The sequence below is a fragment of the Petaurus breviceps genome, unplaced genomic scaffold, assembly GCF_028583685.1.
Source record: "Petaurus breviceps papuanus isolate PSGF00001 unplaced genomic scaffold, PetGlider_PUasm1.0 79, whole genome shotgun sequence".
NCBI lineage: Eukaryota > Metazoa > Chordata > Mammalia > Diprotodontia > Petauridae > Petaurus > Petaurus breviceps.
In genome coordinates this window covers 2,439,168-2,459,539 of record NW_027186523.1, presented here as the reverse complement: position 1 = coordinate 2,459,539, position 20,372 = coordinate 2,439,168, and the positions used below count along the sequence as shown (strand labels likewise).

General features: G+C 33.6%; 1 protein-coding gene across 1 annotated transcript in view; it reads left to right on the top strand.

The window, feature by feature from the left end:
- Window positions 1–20,372, top strand: part of LOC138175785 (transcription factor SOX-5) — a 503,395-nt gene that overhangs the window by 76,579 nt on the left and 406,444 nt on the right. The gene's annotated exons all lie outside the window — the stretch shown is intronic.

Here is a 20,372-nt window from a genome sequence, read left to right as displayed (position 1 = left end):
CTGTACATATTAAATTATAAAGAAATTAAAAGTATCATATTTGACATTTATAATGAAAGTTGCAGATTACAGTGGTTCCTATGAATGATTATTATAGAATCTTAGTTACAATGTGGTTGGAAATGTAGTTTTACATAGAATGTGGTTCAAATTAGCCCAGGTCATAGATCTAGAGCTTTTTAAAGATGAGCAAACTAATACACAGAGGTTAAGTGACTTGTCCATTGTCACACAAATCTTTACCATTAGAGAGAAATTTGAAACCAGGAATTCTGCCTCCAGGGTCACTGCTCTTTCTATTGTCCAACTCTTGTGTCAACACACCTGTCTAGTGGCACTTTAGCCATGCCTATGGTTAGAAGGGTTTTTTACAATGATGAATTATTTTTTTTCCTAAATTACATCTTTACATTCCTAATTTAAGTTCCTTAAGGTCTATACATTTTTTTTCATGCAGGGTTATGTTTGACTAAGACCTTAAGAGATCTACAATAAAATCTCTTTAATTTTTCAAGTGAGAAAAAAAAAAGCTGATAGAGGTTACATATGACATGTGAAATGTCAAACATCTATTTCATGGCCACGCAGGATTATGACCTCAGTGTCCTGACTCATAGTTCAATTTTTCTTACACAGTATTACCTCAAATACCTTATTTCTTTTTCCTTAACAAAGCTCTATCTATATATTTGGTTCTTAGGATAATAATGCAACCATTCAATAAACTCTCTTGAAGATACCCTTAGAGTACAAAAATGTATGACGATGGCAAAGGGCCTGACACTTCCCAGGGCAAGGAGATTCCTCTAGCACTTGAAACAAAAAAAGACCCTGGAAATTCATACATATAGTCAACTTGCCACCAAGACTCTTGACTGATAGGCAAGAAGGTTCCCTAAATAAGGCAATGTTTTAATGGAAAGAACATAGACTGGAGTGGGAGGGACCAGGCTCAAATACCACCTAATTTTATCTTAAATTTATCACTTAATTTACCTGGGCCTCAGTGTCTTCAGCTGTAAATGGCCTCTGAGGTACTTTTTAACACTCTGTCTCTGATTCTTACCATATTCTTTATACCCCTGAGGATGAATAATATATGTTGTGGAATTTTAACTTTCTTTTCTTCTTGAATATTGTCCTAGTTATTAATTATAGTCATGTTTCTCTAAATTAAAAAAAAGTTGTTGCAGGGAAGTTTAGTGTAATTTACCCTAGATCATACCAACTTGTAGGTTTGGCCTCTAATACGTTCAATCAGTTTTATTGGGTCCTTCATGATGGGTTTTGTGTACAGATCATGATAATGAGTTCTTGGCTATACAGTCTAGTTGGTATCAGTAAAAAGAATCAAATCTCTTCTAACAGGGGTACCCTAATAAAATTCAAGCATTGATTGAGGCTATAATAATAATTTCCATTTATATAAGACTTTGAAGTTTATAAAGTGCTTTACACATATTACATTTGAGAGTAATAGCCTTTTTTAGGTAGGTACTTCCAGGGTTATTAGCTCCATTTGAGAGATGATTGTAAATCGAAGAAGTTAAGTGACTTGTTCATGATAATACTGTTAATGAGTACCAGAGGAGGTGATTGGGGGATGAGCTCAAGCAAGTTCCTGCTTTTACTCTGCCATTTTGGCTCCGCTGCTCCCCCCAGCCCCAAGGAAGAAATTGAATCTTCCTGTTTCCAAACTACTTCTTATATGCAAGGTATTATGCTAGGTGCCTGGGCTACTTTTAAGGGATTTATGATGTAAGAAATAGTTTTAAAAGAGTGTTGAGGGAAGTGATGGTTATGATGATGGTGGTGGTGGTTGTGGTGATGATGGTAGTTGTGCTTGCTATAGTTGTTACTGTTTGTGTCTGCATTGGAACACAATCTCACTAAATCCCCTGAATCTTATATTGTTTGGGGAAGAATTTAGGAGTACTTCTCTCTTGGGTTTTTGCTCAATAAGAAAACATGTAAATTTCATCTTTTGCTTTCTTGTTTTTATTTTTCCAACATGGAATTCAATCTCTATTTTTTCTCATGCTATCATTGCCCTTACTATTGTTTGATTAGCATCAACAGTATGCTTGATCTTTTTCAACCTTTCTCATTGGTAGACCTCAGTCATGATATTTTTTTTTTTGGCTCTTCTTCAACAACAGTTCTTGTTTTGGGTATGATTAGGGTTGATTTGCTTGGTCTTGCATATGACTATCCAAAGTATGCCTTAATGCCAACTGACAAGGATATTTATAGGCACCAGCAGGGGTCATGGTAAGTTTGGAGGCAAATAAAGTGGCAGCATCAGGGGCAGCTGGGAAGCTGTGTCCTAACCATTTTGGCACTCAGTCTCTATGTAGTTGCAGGGTAGTTCTGTGTGCTGGAATATTGTTTCAGTGACATATGTGATATGACCATTTTTGGTTATTTAATGATCAGCTGTCTTTTTTACTAAAATTATGCCATGCCTTGGCCAAATTATATTTTGACTTCTTTGATTCCTCCTAAGCTAACTAAGTCAACTTCCCTGTCCTACTCAGTGTATAGTGAAGATTCAGACTTTTTTGGTCTATAGTTAGGAGTTTTAAAGAAGTGAATCTTTTGGAATTGAAGGATGATAGTAATACATATCAAAATTATCTACACAGTTATCTGACTGGATGGTCTTTTCCTGGAATGGATAAGGAGTTTGGGAAGCAGACCCTTAGATACTGTGATTTCGTATATCACAATATTCACTGGAACACTGTTATTTGCTGTAAATGAATGTCTGTTCCTTCCTGAACATTTCCTTATGTATAAAAAACCCTTTTTTTAAAAAAGATGATTGCCCTATAAGTTTATCACACAGCATCACCCCCAAGGACAGTAAGTGAGTAGGGTTCTGGTGTACTAAACCTATCCTTAGGCTCTGAAATGATTCATTAAACTCACAGGAAAACCAGATTCTTTTCTTAATGTCAGGCTTAATATTCTCTCCCCACATTTTTCAAAACAACTTTTAAATTCCATATTTTAGCTATATATTCAAATTTTTAATCACAATAACATTTACTTAAAGTCCAATATTCAGATATATGCTTTAGATGTTTGATTTAGGGGAACATGATTGTTCAGAAGAACAACTGCTGTTTAGGAGATGTGAAAATGCATAGAATGTGTAAAGATGCTATTACAGCTTTTTAAAAGTCAGGCTGATGTCTGACTTTTAGAACAGTAAATATGTTATTTTATAGAGTGGATTTTTAAAGAGATATTTAAATTTCTGGTGTACCTTTGTACATTAAGCTTAGCATAAGTTATTGTGATGGTACAATGCACAGTGTTGTGAACACCAGGGCTGTTATTGTGCCAGTTCTAATAATGAGAATTTCATTGTTTAGGGAGAGCAGTCTCCTACACTCTAAACAAAAGTGTAATTACTTTTGAACGATGTGGAATGTGCTCAGTTTAATAGCATGGAGAATAGATTCGCAAAGATTCAGATAAAGCAAGCTTGGAAGCCATATGTACAATGTGTCAGTATGAAATTATGTTAGTAGGCAGTATAATTCCACACGCACACATACACGATTTCATACAGTTTATCTATAAACTGTTGTTTCTGTAAGAGATAGGCATGCTTATCTGAACAGGCCAATTCAATTGAAACAAGGTGAAAGTGGTGACAAGTTTGTATTTGTTTTTTTATGGTAAATTGATGTTTATCATACAATGAAATTACATTGTTACAAACATTACATTATAAATGTCATCACAAAATACCACATGAAAGCTGTTTCCATAGATATAATCCCAGGCTTGTATTTGAGAATGAGTTTTTCAATCTTTATACTTGCATTGTTTCAGACAATTTCCCCTAGAGTTGTCAGGAATAGGGACAAGCTTTTTTTTTTTTTAATCATTTGGATTCTATGAAGCAGCTGGAGAAGTTATACAATATATCATTTCATCCTCTTCTCTAATTCCATTTGCAACCAGGGGGTGTGATATTAAGAAAGGTGAAGTTATAATTCACACGGTCTATGGTAAAGTGTTACTGCTGAATTTAAAGTTATCTGCTTCTTGCATAATGTGTATGAAAGTGTAGAGATTTGTGGCAGTTAGTTTAAGAACATTTATTGAATGCTCATTGTTTGCACAACATTATACATCACATTATATTTATACTATATATAATAATATTAATATATAAGTTTATATTAATATATGTTTAATATACTCCGTATAATATATTTACATATATTATACTAAATTTAAGAGGAAGGCAAGTTTTTTCAGTACATGTTGTAAGGTTGGTTGGAGGCATTATATTCCTACTGAAGAAGAATAAGGAAGTGTGATGATTTGATTTAAATATAAAATAGAGGCGAAACAACTGTCTTAATTATTTTTTAGAGAAAATAATTATTAGGAAGGTATAGATTTGGCTGCATAATTTTTTAAAAATTAATTCAATTACTCCCCTGTGACTTTATACTTAAAAACACACCTATGCTCATTGACATCTCAGTAAATATGTGAAATATTTTTATATATAAAATTTAAAATAAGCATGCATGCTAAGACAAATATACCTTAAACTAAGCATATATAAATAGTATAAAGTTTTCAAAGTAATGTAAATATTTTTTTCAAATGCAATTAAATATAAAAAATAAAGTATTGTAGATTTTATATTAATAGTAATGAAAAAGTGTTAGTAGCAACAACACATTTCTGAGCCTTTTTGTTATTGTTCAGTCATTTTGGTCATGTCTAACTCTTTATGACCCCATCTGGGGTTTTCTTGGCAAAGATTCTGGAGTAGTTTGTCATTTCTTTCTCCAGCTCATTTTATAGATGAAGAAACTGAGGAAAACGGGATTAAGTGACTTGTCCAGAATCACACAGCTAGTAAGCGACTTTGGATTTAAACTCAGGAAGATGAGTCTTCCTGACTCCAGGTTGGCACTCTATCCGCTATACTACCTTGCTGCCTTTCTGATAGTGTAGCAGTGTTTAATCCTTCATCTACATGTAACTCAGTGTTAAATATTTATAATATTGTTTTTCACTTCATGATGAATGTAAAATTATTCTGTTTATTATTATTTATCACTACTAAAACTGTATTTCTCCCCTTTTCTCCAGCTTATCAAATAACACTTTGCAGCAAACTACATATATTGAGCATAAAATTAATATTGCTGTGGATTTAGTGGAACCTATTCAGTTGTTTTCAGAGGTCTGAAAATGTTTTTATTAAATTTTACTTAAATATTACCCTTATTTTGAATGTCTATATCACAAACACTATAGATATTATTATTGTAGTATAAGATTACTAAAAGAATATTGTGAGAAGACACTCCAGCAGTTACAAGTGACAGGTGAGAAATATCTTGCTGTGAAGCTTCTATGGAAAAAGGGAAAAAGTGTTTTTGATGGGTGAAGAATTTGTACCGTGTGGCTTTCCATGTTGAGCCAGAAAGAGTATGTTTTTGGACAATTTTATTTTATCTTTTTGATTCTGCTTTCTTGCCTCTGAATCTGTTTTTACATGCTTCTCTGAATTCTTCATATCTATCATTTCTTATGGTGCAGTGATATACCATTACATTTTTATCCTCCAGTTTATGTAATCATTCCCTAGAAGAGGGGCATTTAGTGTTCCCCAAATCTTTAATACTATAAAGTGCTGCTGCCGATGTTCTACTGTAGATGGAACTTTTATTCATGTCTTTAACCTGCTTGGTATATATATATATATATATATATAACTAGATATTGGAACACTGAAACAAAGACATTCTATTCTCTCACACTTTTCTTTTTTATAATTCTTAATAGTTTTCCAGAATGATCCAGGGGTGGGTAACCTGTGGCCTTGAGAGCACATGTGACCTTCTAGGTCCTTGGGTGTGACTTTTTGACTGAGTCAAGTTTTACAGAACAAAACAATTTAGTAAGGGGATTTTTTCTGTGAAGTTAGGATTCAGACAAAGAACAACACTTGAGGACCTAGAGGGCCACATGTGGCCTCAAAGCCACAGGTTATCCACCTCTGCATTAAACCAATTCACTATATTTAAGAGAATGTAAATTATTATTATTATTTTTAAATTAACCTTCAAGAATAGTATCAGAAAGACTAAAGCCCAGAATAGCAGAAAGGCTTGGGATAAAGGGACTTAAAAAAAAAACACATTCAAATCAACAAGAAGAAATAAGGGCTATGCATATTTCTCCAAATAGATCGTGTAATATTAACAAATGCTAAGGGATCCTAACTACTCAATTTATATTTTTCCTTTCTTTTTTTATTCTATAAAGGAGGTTTCCCTTTAAAGGGGGCAACTTGGTGCAGTGCAAAGGGTTCTTGGTTTAGAATCATACACCTTGATCCCTCTGACTGAATCCCAGCTCTGTCACTTAACTAAATTCATGACAGTGGGCTTAACTTCTCTAAATCTCAGATCCCTCATTTGGGAAAAGTTAGTTGATTTTACAAGTCTATTCCACCTCTACCTAGGATCCTGTGAAATCAAAATGGTCAGGATAATCATAGTGAAGCAAAAATAAAAATCAAAGATAAATCATGTAGAACTGTTCTGATTTTCTTATTTAAATGAATTCAAGTCTCTACCCCCAGATAAATTAAAACCAAGGGTTAAATAAAAAAATGTACACATGTTTGATGATATATTGCCATTGAAACTCTGTCAGGAGTCTTTGATCAACTATCAGGAACAGTAAAAGTGTATTAATACTGGAATTAACCAAATCTTGTACTAATTTTCAAAAATATAATAAAGGTAGAGTTTAAGAACTACTTAGTGTTTGTTCTAAGAAAAATTCTGGAATTATTAAGAATCTGACTTCTATATTTTTAAAAGTAGCTATAATTTATTACCTATCATGAATTATCTAAGGTTCATGACAAAACAATTATATTTCCTTTTACAGTAGAGTAACTAAACTTGTTATTCTATCAAAAATTACAGTGTAATATTGGGGACTGACCTTAAGACCAAAAAGACCTGAGGCCAAATCCAACCTTCAGAAAATATTGGCTCTCTGACTGTGGGCAAGCTATTTGGTTTCTTGACACCCTAGGCAACTCTCTAAAAAGAATTGCTGATTTGCACTGAGTGATGGCATTACTACAACAGGAGTTCCCTAAAGCAGAGTGGTCTTTCTCAAAATCCTCCTAATACTCCCCTCACCATTCCACCAAAAGAAATAAGGAGAAAAAAAAGAAACTATAATAATAGAGAAAGTAAATCATATGGAAATAGTGTATATGAATTTCAGCAAGATATTTTCATATAGTTCGTCATGATCTAGGTCCCAGTTTTCTGTAAAATGGAGCAAGAAGTGCCTATTTCCTTTTCCAGGGGATATTTTTCACATACTTGTAAGTAATTTTCATGTGGTCCTTAAAATTACTCTTTTCAAGACACATACTTAAGTCATATTCCTTCAATAGATTTGTCTTTCTGTGGCAGAGGTGTGTGTGTGTGTGTGTGTGTGTGTGTGTGTGTGTGTGTTTTCTCTCCTTTCCCATAACTAGATGTCAAAGAGAAGTTACATGGTCATCTGTCAAGGTTGTTTTAGAGAAAATACCTACAAGGAGAAGATTTCACTAGATGCTTTCTGTTTCTTTTCAGTCTGATATTCTCTAAATATATTATCTTGGACATTATAGCATTTCCATTCTCATCTCTATATAACGGAGGAAATTGTGTGTGTGTGTGTGTGTGTGTGTGTGTGTGTGTGTCTGAGGGGTGTAAGAATGTGCTAGTCTCTAATTCATATTCATTGTCTAAAGTTACCTTTACAGGTTTATTTTTTTTTCTTTTTACAATTCCAACACCAACATGTTAATAACTTTGGGTACTTGATTTTGTCCTGTCAGCCAAATTTAATACTATGAATTTTCATCATTCTAAATGTTTTTAAGGGTAAATAGAAATGGCTTATTGAGTTTTGAAGAAGATTATGAAGATCAGGAATCTATAAGTTTTGTGCCCAATTAAATATTATTTGAGATGGCATTGCCCATATATTAAATTAATATCAGCAAAATAATAGCAGTAGGAGCCATTGCTATTCTTACCTAATAGGCATGAAGACCAATCTCCTTAGTCAAAAGACAATACAATATGCAACATGAATACCTGTTTTCTAGTTTTATGATTGACTAACTCATTTGCCATTGTACTTAAAGATATTTCAAATTTTGTGCCTGCACTGTATTGTACCTTTGTCATATCAACTGGGCACAATTTAGCCTACTTTCACATAAAGAGATATATCTGTTGCATATCTAGCAACATACTTTAAAATACAAATATCAACATTTATTTGAAAAGCTTGAGGGAAAAAACTTATTAAAATAATTAAGGGAATCATAGAATTTACTTTGTATTATTTTTTTGTCAGTTGCACTCAAATGTTTCCTTTCTCATACATACAGACATACCAAAATACTTTCTAGACTTCATAAAAAGACCAGTCAATAACAAAAAAGTTTTCTTGTGTAATGAAAATCTATTAGGAGGGGAGGCCAGGTGGCTCAGTGAGTAAGAGCACCGGCCACAGTGTCAGGATGACCTGGGGATCGAATCCGGGCTCAGACACTTGGCACCCACCCAGAAACACCTGGCCGTGTAACCTTGAGCAAGTTACTTTACCCCGATTGCTTAAAAAAAAAAAAAAAAGAAAGAAAATCTATTAGGAAAGAAAAAAAACTTTAATGTGGAATGAATATTTCCATAGAAAGGAAGTGTCACACTGAATTCAAGATGTAATATGCTAAGCACAGTATATATATATATATATTAAAACATAATTACTTTCATAAATTGTAAGGTGATGAGGATGTCTAATTTTTTATATTAAATGGGAATGGAGATTGATTTAGTGATAATATTGTAGCATGTTATATTTTGAACATTTTACATGTTATTTTTAGCAAATGGTATTATTTGTAAAACACTTTGAATACTTTAAAGCTAATACAATGATATTTATAAATAATGCTAGTTATTAGTTATTAAATTATGCTTGTTGAACTACTATTAGGTCTTAGGCTGTTGTAGTGACAGACAATAATAGAAAAAAAATTTCATCCATATAAGCTCCATCTTCATAAGGATAACAAGCTCAGTGAGCCCTATGGTTAACTCAACTAAAGTTATTGGATATAACTTGCTGCACTTTGTATCTTATTTAACTAAAGCTGGTTCTTCTGTGGAACTGTAAATAATCTTATCAGTATGTCTGGATATAGCATTCATTTCAGTGTTCTTTCACTGCTCTCAGAAATATAACCAGTTCCAAGATAAAAGACAATATATATGAAGGATTAAGTCTTTGGATATGGCAAATATTCCTGCATTTTAAAATGCTAATCTTCAAAGGGTTAATGGTTGCCTAAGGCAATATGGGAAGGAAATGTAACTACAAAGGACCCAGTAACTTTCCCCTGGCAAGGAACCTGAAAATTCATGTCAAATATAGTTTAATCACATGTAAAAATATAAAGCAGGTACACAGCATGTCCCAAAAGTCTTAGTGCATTGTAAAGCTATTAAAGTTTAAAACTATACTAAAAAAAAAATGGGGGGGAGGCCCTTCTGTATAATAATTCCTAAATGTGATAAAGAAGTTGAAACCTTCTATTGCTTCAAACAAGATTGATGGATTTGTCAATTCCCTCCTTTTTTTTTATCCCTGGCAACTTTTTGTTCAGACTTATAACCTGATAAAATGAGTTACCTCTTTATCTCCAGGATCTGTATTCATGAATAAGTGTTACTGGTTGTCATGTTTTACATGCAAGTATAATACCTATATTTGGATATAGGACATCAGAGAACATGTCTGTAAAATTGCCAAATAAACAATCCATCCAAGAATGAATCTATCTCCATTTCCTTCACTTCATAGGTTACAAATCAGTCACTCAAGTATTAGATATTAGTTAACTCCGATGTTTCATCAGTGATTAGACTCTGAGCAAAAAACATCTCTGGTAAGTGTCATAAAATGCATCTTCAAATCAACTTTTTTTTTTTTTGCTTTTTGGAGGGGGAGGGCAGGGCAATTGGAGTTAAGTGACTTGCCCAAGGTCACATGGCTAGTAAGTTTTAAGTGTCTGAAGCCAAATTTGAACTTAGGTCCTCCTGACTCCAGGGCTGGTGCTCTATTCGCTGTACCACCTAGCCATCCCTCAAATTTTTTAAGACAAATTTGGATTATTGTTGTTGTTGTTTTCTTATGGGAAAGGAAAGAGGAAGACCCTGGTATACTGACCCATAAGAGGTGAAGATAAAGATGCTGTGACACTGAAAAGCTAAACACTAGAGAGGGGTCACTGGGATAGAGGAAGGAAATTACCTAATAATTTCATTTTTAAATCTCATTATTCTAATGAAACAGGTAGTAAGTTCAGTTTCCCTGATGAATGACTACAAATGCTATCACAACTCTAAATTTGCTTATTAAGGGCTATGCTTAGGTCCATAATTGTCTAGAGAAACAGAAACATTTTTGTCATTGGAGATCATAGACTAACTGGACCAAAAAAAAGGAGATAGATGAAGAAATTTGGAGATAGATCATAAGCCAAGTACAGAAGCAAGGTATAGCAATGATAGAGGACTTCAATGTTCCAGGTATCTGCTGGAGTTCTCCCTCTGCCAAAATTGAAACAGCAGCAAACAACTTCTTGACTTTCCTTAACGATAATTTCATCCATCAAAGGTATTCTGGGACAGGCTTAGTCTAGTAATCCAGGCTTTAAAATAATTTTCCTGAAAAGAAATTAAAATAATGTAATTTCTAACTTTAAAAAAAGGTATCAACATGAAACACTATTCTGTTCTACCTCTGAAGTCATTATAGCAACTGGTCAAGTTAGGTCAGGGAGGCATTTCAGGAGAGCTTCAGGAAAAATTTCTGACCGTTACCCCTTAAATAAGCTTTTTGTGTTTCAGGTGACAAGAAACACAAATGGCTTCCCTTTCTCCTTAAACAAGCAGTCCAGCCTATACGCCTCTCTAAAAATCATGCCATCTCTAGACCTCTACATTTCTGTAAATGTACAAGTCCCTGTGTTGGGCTGTCATAGAGGAAGATAGAGGGAAAGTAAGTAGGAATTTTAGTGGCAAATAAGAATTGGAAACAAATAGATGCCCATTGTTGTGACACAGAAGTATAGTGGGATGTTACTGCACCATAAGAAATGAGAAATATGAAGAATTCTGAGAAGCATGGAATGGATGATTTATATGAACATATTCAGAGTAAAGAAAGGAAAACTAGGAAAGCAATATACACAATGACTAGCAAAGCCAATGGAAAGAACAACAAAATGACACTCCATCTCCCTTTCCCCTCTGGGATTATCCTTTTGAATATAGGAAGCCCATCCTAAGCTTCTCACTGGAGTCTGTGTTATTTTCTCAGTAGCATATTTCTTTCTGATTTATTGTGGATTTTTTGGTTTTTTTTTTTTGGTTTGTTTTTTATAAAAAGGTTGAAAGTGGATCTGTTGTTTATTCTGTGAGACTGATACATTCAGAAAGGCCTGTGAAAAAACCAACAGTTTTGTGTGACTTCAGCCCCCAGTGAGCAAAGTAAATATCTCCCTCTCTCTCTCTCTCTCTCTCTCTCTCTCTCTCTCTCTCTCTCTCTCCCTCAAAGAATAAAGTAATGAAGATAAATCATTTTAATGGCCATTAGGATTTATTTACATTTATAGATAGCACAGACAATGTAACTAAAACAGAAAAATCAAAACTCCCTTCCCCCTGACTGTCATGACTTGTCCAGGCTCTGGAGAGTAAGGGAAAAAAACTGGAAGTTAAGTTTTATGTTGACAATAAGAGCAATGGCTTCTCCCTACATTGAAAGTGAGAAGGACAAGAAGGAATTATTATTTAATCTGATTTCCTTCACTGGTCCTTCAGCTTGCTGTGGTTGTGCTATACTCTGCTCATACCAATTCCATCAATCTGCCATTACTTATTGGTACCAAGTCCCCAAGAGCAATCTCCTTTGATCACCTCATCTAGGCTAGTATGACTTCTTCTGTAGCCATCCATAATGTCCTCTTCATGTCATCTTTCTTCTTCCCACAAGCCCCTTCAACCCAAGGTTAGGGGCAGGACTCCAAAACTTTGAAAATACTGGGTAAACTGCCTAAAAACCAGGTTGGTTCCTTTCCCCACAAGGCTTGTAAGTGTAGTGTCCCCTGGATGAGGAAAAGATAGGCTACATGAACTTCTAGAAAGAAATGATAATCAAAATCTTGACTTCATTAAGAACAGGTCATGCCAGATTTTACTTCCTGTTTTAACAAGATTACAAAACACACAGATCATGGGAATGTTGTAGATATTAGTTTGCCTGGATTTTAAGTATCTGATAAAATCACGCTATTCTCATTTTTTCAAAAATGATTGATACATTGAATAGACAATAGAATAACTTGGGATGGTTAGAATGAACTAAAAAAGTTGGTATTTAAAGTTCTATGTAAGCTTGAAAGAAGATTTCCAATGTTGTGTGCCAAGGATCTGTGTTTGACCTTGTATTCTTTTACACTTATCAGTGACTTAAAATGTATCTATTAAATGATTATCAAATTTCAATGTGACATAAAGCTAGAAAATTCTTAATATTCTGGATTGCAGTCAGGATCCCCCCAAAATCTTGATAGACTAGAAGATTGAATTGATTCTCATATGATGCAATTTAGTAAAGCTAAATGTAGTCTTATACTTAGGTTTAAGAAATCAGTTTCATAAATATATGATGTAAGAGACATGGCTAGATTTTCAATCACCTGTAAAAAAGAACTAGACTTTTTTTTGTCAAGATGTGGTTTCTGTGGTATGGAAAGGCTTTGATATCCCTTAATATCTTTAAAAAGAAGAGAACTTACCACGACCACAGACTCATTTATTTTATCTAACTTAAGTCAGATATATTTTTATATTAATAAGGAAGAGATGGGATAGCAGAGATTTCAAAAATACTGTTAAACTAGATAATGGTTAAGGTCCCTTTTCACTTTTAGAATTTTATTTTTCCAATTCAATTCAACAAACATTTATTAAGGTCCTATTAAGTACAAGTAACTATGACAAAAATTTACCCTGTTGGGGGTGGCTAGGTGGCACAATGATTAGAGCACTGGCCCTGGAATCAGCAGGACCTGAGTTCAAATCCAGTCTCAGGCACTTAACACAAAACTAGCTGTGTGACCTTGGGCAAGTCACTTAACCCCAATTGCCCTACCTTCCCCCCTCCAAAAAGTGAGAAAAAAAGTTTACCATGTTGTCCTTACAGTGAAAAGGCTCGAAAGAGAGGAATGAGAAATTTAAGAGGGGAGATATCCCTTCTATTTAGAGTATTAAGAAAGACTTTATGAAAAAGGAATCACATATACTGAGTTTTGAAGATTCAGCAGCAGAGATATGGAAAGCATCCATAGTGTGGAGGAATCAGAAGAAATTGAGAAGTGGTTGGTAGTCCTTTTTGGCTAGAAAATGGTATGTAAAGGAGAGGAGGGTGAATTGAGACTGGAAAGGCAGATTGAACCCAAACTGTTATGGTAAGGAATTATAAGTAAAAGTAAGAAATTATACTACAGACCAGCAGTTGTCAATGTATTGTACCCCTGGAAATCTGCATATCCCCAAGATTCTTTCAGAGGGTCAAGGAAGTCAAAACTATTTTCATGATAATATTAAGATATTATTTGACCTTTAACATAGTCTTCCCTTTTCCAGCTATATATTTCTGTGAGCCCAGATTTTCTTCATATACTTCAACCAAAATAACATATCACAATGGATTGAATGCAGAAGCAGATATGAGAATCCACCTGTCTCCTATTAAAGATGATTTTAAAAGAGATTTACAAAAATATATATATAATAGTGCCATTCTTCTCACTATTTTTTGTTTTGTAAAATATAACTATTTTTCATGAAATGTTATGTTAACATATTAGGTTTGTTATTTTAATGAGTGTATGAATTATTAAAAAGTTATCCATTTAAATTTCTAATATGGCTAATGGTAAGAGATATAAACCACTTAATGAAAATTTCATTGAGACTCTCAATAATTTGTAAGAATGTTAAGGGGTCATCCTGAGACCAAAAAGTTTGTTCTCAAGATAGATAACAGCTGTTATAGCCGTTGTAAAGCCACTGAGGCTTTTTTTTTCTTTAGTACCTGTATGAGGGATGTTTAGAGAGGAGAGAGGCTGGAGGCAAGGAGACCATTATAGAACTGCACATGAGAGGTATTGAGTCTAAGCTATGTGGCTGTGAGAGGGAATAAGGAGAGACGTGATTTTGTTAAGGTTAAATCTGTAGGTTTACAACTAATTGGATGTGGAAAGCAAGAGAAAGAGAAGAATTAAAGGTAACTGACATTTCTGGCTTGAAGGGATGGGGAGGATAGATATACCATCAGTAGAACAAGTAAAGTTAAGGGAATAGTTTATGAAGAGATGAGATGATGAATTCAGTTTTTATACAAGTTAGTTTGAGTGGTTGCAGGACAATCAGGTGAAGATTCCCAGTAGGCATTTGGAAATGCAGGATAATTAGGGCAACAGTTAATGGAAGATATTTAGTGCAAGGATTGGAAATGGAGATTAAACCCCATCAGGAAATTAGATGAGCATTTCAGGATATGAATGAGATTTTTTCTTCTTTTTTTCATGGAATTATCAGAATAAGTTTTAGCCAGCCATGTTTAAAGCCCTGTAATCAGAGTGGGATCAGGGGTGGAGCACTAGGGGGTATGTTAAAATGTTAATTGTTCTAGATTTCTATAAATATATGCATCTCATAGAAGAGTTTCAAATAACCTTAAGCTAAGCAACGTCTCTGTTAGTATGAGTAGTCAAATTGAGGTCCTGACCTTGTCATTAAGTTATATGTACTTTTCATGAAATATCTACTCAACATATTTGAGGTAATTATACTCTTCCTGACTAATTTTTTTTTCTGGTGTATTCAATTATCTTGTATATTTTTCAGCATAAAAAACTGCATATTGTTAATAAAATATTTTTCAGCATAAAAAACTGCATAATGTTAATAAAAATGTCAAAATATTACACTATATTGGGTATAAAATAATAGTGCATACACTGGGAAGCAAGTATGGGGTAGATTGATAGATTGATCAGTGACTGAATCCCATCTCACATCCTTACTACACCTATGATGAAGAGTAAACCAAATCATTTGCTAAGTCTCATATCATCTGTGAAATTGGAATAATACTCATATACTAGCAGTAATTGGTATGAGCAAAACTTATAGCCTATAAAAATGTGCTCTATTATTATATATTATTTTAAGATTGACCAAGCATTTCTCTCACAACAACCATGTGTGATATTATTATCCCTAAGTGATTTGCATATTATCATACAGCTAGTGAGTCAAGGAGAATGGATTTGAATTCAAGTTTCCTGTTTCCTCCTATCTCTTAAATAAAGAATACTACATTATTGTGATTCTTAAATGAGATGTTTGTTGTCCCTATAGTATGCAATATTATTGTGAATGAAGGGAATCATGTAATTAGAAATTATTAGGCTCTCTAAATTTTTCCCTTTATGTTTAATAATTATAATTGGGAAAATTAAGTCCTCATACATTATGATCATTAGTGCATATCTATAAAACAATTTTAAAAATTACAAATCCAAAGTTTAAATCTGACTTGAAGATTTTGTATTAAACCCACAGATTCTAAGCAAATACTCTGAACACCTTTTTTGATTGGGATAAGTCAAATCAGTATAACAGAAAGTATAACTTTCCCAGAGAGTTTTGCATTTTAATTCACATGTAAATTAAGACCCTGGTAAAAAAACAAAATACTATGGGATATTTTTTTTCTTTTGGTAAGGAAAGTAAGGATTGTTACTTGGGTAGCCTCTGTGGTCTATTCTGCTCATTTCCCTAGGTAGCAGTGGATTCTCAAAAAATCCTTCATGGTGACACAGGAAGATGCAGCTGCTATATAGCTTTGACAAAAACAGGAACCTTCCTTTTTGGTCAAATGCCAGAAGTAAGCTACTTTTATCAGGACTTCCATCCCTAGATCCTAACTATTTCAATTTACTGCTGTCCAAATAACTGGGACTGAGAGAATATAAGCATTTATCTCTATAACTACACATTCTTGGTTTCTCCAGAAATACAAATTCCTATGAAAAACCAGCAAAAGAATAGCAGAAAAAGCAGGAAATATATTAAAATTATTTTTAATATGCACCTTTATCATGTTTAAATACTTCAGTTCATAGGCAATGGTTGCTTTTTTTAATGGCTCAGTTAAGCTTGTGAAACTCAGCATAGCAGAATGAATAGAGGGAAAGTCTTTGAGTCAAGAGCAGGCAGCTAGATGGCCCAGTGGATAGAAAACCAGGCCTGGAGTCAGGATCAACCAAGTTCAATTCCAGCCTCAAACTTTTTCTAGCTATGTGATCCTGGGAAAGTCACTTAACCTCTGTTTGCCTCAGTTTCCTCATCTGTAAAATGAGCTGGAGAAGGAAATGACAAACTACTCCAGTATCTCTGCCAAGAAAACCCAAATAGGTCACAAAGAGTTGGAAATGACTCAACAACAATTGTGAGTTCAGAAGCCTTGGTCCTGCTTCTAACAGACTAGTTATGTTGCCATAAGCAAGTCACTTAACCATTCAGTGCCTAAGTGAACTGCATAAAGAGGAGGAGGTGATCTCCATTAGTTAAGAATATTTCTATATGTAAGTTTCCTATGCCAATGAAATCTCCCCAACCATTATTAATTTGGCAGAAACATATATGCATATGTCTTGTGAATTAAATTGTTTTGATAGGTTCATATTCGGATTTCTTTGCAAATGAAACAAATTTTGTCTAGTGCCTTGAAATGTTTCTTTAAAACCACTATAGCCAATTTTATACTAGCATGTCAATGGAATTGTGATGATTAGGCATACGTGTGTGTGTGTGTGTGTGCCTGTTTATGAAATGCAATTGTTATTGGACTGTGATATCTTCTCATTGGAGACACTTGGCCATATTGTCTCTATATTCAAATCCACTTTAAACTCTGATTTAATGTGAGGTTATAAAAGGTATATTGTATACTGAAAGGTGTAGGTGTTCATACCTTTCTACTTAGGTCCTGGGATTAGTAATAATTTGTTAGTTTATCTATTTGCTCTTTTTTTCTGTATGTTCTGTTATACCTGGAGACTACCTTCAGATGACATACAATAGATGTGAAATGGAGAAGAGGTGAAATAGATATCTAATATGAAATAGATAAATGAAAATAGATATCTAAGACACAAAAAATGGTATGTCAAAAATTTGACATGTTGCAACTAAAAGTAACACACCCGACTGAAATATATATTACTGCAACCATGAGAGTGGATAATTGAACATATACTTCTACCTACACTTTGTTGGATCAAGCCTATGGTTCTCTCCTGGCAAAAGTGATCTGTATAATCTTTCTATTTTATATTGTATGCACTCTTCACAGTTCTATTACACCCTCTTCTGCGATGCTATAATTATTTTTGTTTTACATAGATAGAAACATGATGATTTTTTCCCTTTTACATATGGTGTTTTTGCTTCATGCAGAGAGAACTACACAGATGACAAAAAAACTTACTCCAAATTTTATCCAGCTTTATACTCTTATGTTTATAACCCTGTATACCACTAAAATGCCCTTACCTAAAACACTTTATCATTTTATTACTAGGTTTAGACCAGTAATGATATTCACATCAGCTTTCTTAGGGATAATCTTTAAGTAGAAACTGGCTAGAAAAGCTTTTTAAAAATTATCATTCCTTGGAACACAAATCTGGAAGCATCAGTTTAATCGCCTTCCCTTAATCGCTGCCTCAGTTTAACAGGACTGACTGATTTTCAAAGTAATCTAATTCTTAAACATCCCTTCCTGAGTTTGTTAAACTGACATAATGATAGTGGTAAGAGAGAGGGTTCAGGATGTTATAGGCCAACTATCCTCTGGATATATTATGAAAGCTTTGTGCCTATTTGTTGCATTTGGTGAAAGAAAGAGAGAAAGGAGGAAGAAAGGAGAGATTGGAGGGAGGAGAGATAGAGAAAGAAGCTGAGGGAGACAGGGAGAAGGTTAGAGGAAGAAAGAGAGAGAGAGAGAGAGAGAGAGAGAGAGAGAGAGAGAGAGAGAGAGAGAGAGAGAGAGAGAGAGAGATATACATGTGAGAACTCAGGGGGCTTTGTCATCGCAATTGTATAAAGTGATATACAGTGCAAATCGACTTGAGCATGTCCCTGGATAGCAGGCGGTTTACAGCTTCTTCGAGCAGAGATTACTGCTTTATCTTGTCATACTAAATTAACGTGGCAGCACACTGTTAAACAGTGGTGACCTCTTCAGCTGTGGAAATTGCTGCCTAGAGGAGGGATGGTATTTAAAACTTCTTCTGTAGCTCTCTAGTCTTCCCTCCTCCCCCCTTTATGCCCTTAGGGCATTTCTGGGTTAGAATGTAGCACTTTTATATAAAAAAAGAAAGGCTTTTTACATCAAGGTGAGAACAAATAGGTGTTAACTGGGTCTTTGTTGTTTGATTAATAACTACTTTTCTGTAGAATATTATGCTTTTGTTTGGACAACTTTCCAAAATTAGTATGCTACACCTATAGAACAGAATTAAGCTTTATTTGTGGTCTCACCATTTTAACCCTTTATTGTTGCATGATAAATATTAAGCCCCTATAAAAGGAAATATTCCTGCTTTCTATAGATTTCTTTTTCTTAATACTGTGAAGTTTACCCTGTACCTTTTCTATATTGGTATTCAGAATATGGTAGCTAAGAGAAAGGCAAGATTTAGAAGTGAATGTGTTAATCAAGAATTATCTTATCCTTTATAGTATCCTTGTGTATTTGAGAGACAGAGCAGGAAAGTTATTAGGGTACATGCCTCTTCTATCCTGTTTTCTTTGCTGTCCTCAGACATTAATCTCACTCTTCTTTACTAATCAATCCACTGATTATAGCCCAATACCTCAGAGATGATTTTATTTGTATTACTCATAATTATTTGGAGCAATTATTTTAATTTGGCTGTCAGCCTGCATTTCTTTTTTAATGCTATGAATTGCAATTTATGAGAAAATGACTTTTAGTTATATCTTATCATTTCCCTAATATATTTTGCAGACTTTCATCATAGAGATATGAAGCTTTCCCCACATTTATCTATATTTTATTCTAATTCCTTTTACTTTCTTCTATACTTTTTAAAATTATATGACTTTTTACAGTTTTAGAAAGATTATCATGATGAATCAGGATATCACTGGTTGGTATGACATTGATTTTCTAGATTAGTCTGAGTACTATTATCGTTATTACATTGGCACAGCCCAGCAATGAACATTGAGTATCTCTCCAATTACTTGGGTATTCTTTTATGTATGTAAAAAGTATTTTAGCTACATTTACATAGGATATCTATCTAGATTAACTAACTATAAGTCATATGTAATTTTGCAATTATAGTCATTGTAATTTCTCTATTATTTCATACAAAGTTTTTCTTTAATATATGAAAAATCAGATGATTTAATGAATTTATTCGGTATGCTGTTGCTTAACTGATTCTATTATTAATCTTAAATAGTTTCTTCACTAAACCTCTGGAGTTTCCAGTGAAATCATCATATCATATACAAATAAAGATTAATTTTATCTCCTCTTTGCTATTATTTATTTCTTCATTTAAAAATTTTGTTCACATCTGAGTTTGGTCACAAATCTGTATCTGTTCTTCTGAAACAGCTTTAGCTATATGCTTGTGATCCTATTAAATAAGGACCCATCTATGAATATGGATTTTAGATTTTTTTTAATAAATAAGCATTTTATTTTGTTAAAGATGTTGCAGAGTTAAAGTTAATAAGCCTTTATGAGTGCATAGTATAGGTCAGACACTATGATAATAATTAGGGATTTTTAAAAAGCATAAGACCGTCTTTGTCCTCAAGAAGTAATGATGGAAGACAATGTATTTTTCAAAATCTCAAAAGGGAGACAGAAATGTACTTGTTTAGGGGTATGATGAAGACCAACAGCTGAGGTAGGGGAAAAAAATCTGAGGATGTGTGAGTTACAGAGTTGATTTAATCTTGTAGGATGATGAATTTCTAGAGATAATGAAGTCCTGGAGAGCAGTTAGGTAGAAAATAATGACGATGTATCTATTTAGATATTTTGTTTAAAATATCAACTAAGTGATGCTAATTGTATTAATCTTATATACTGAGGTTGGTAATAATGAATAATTG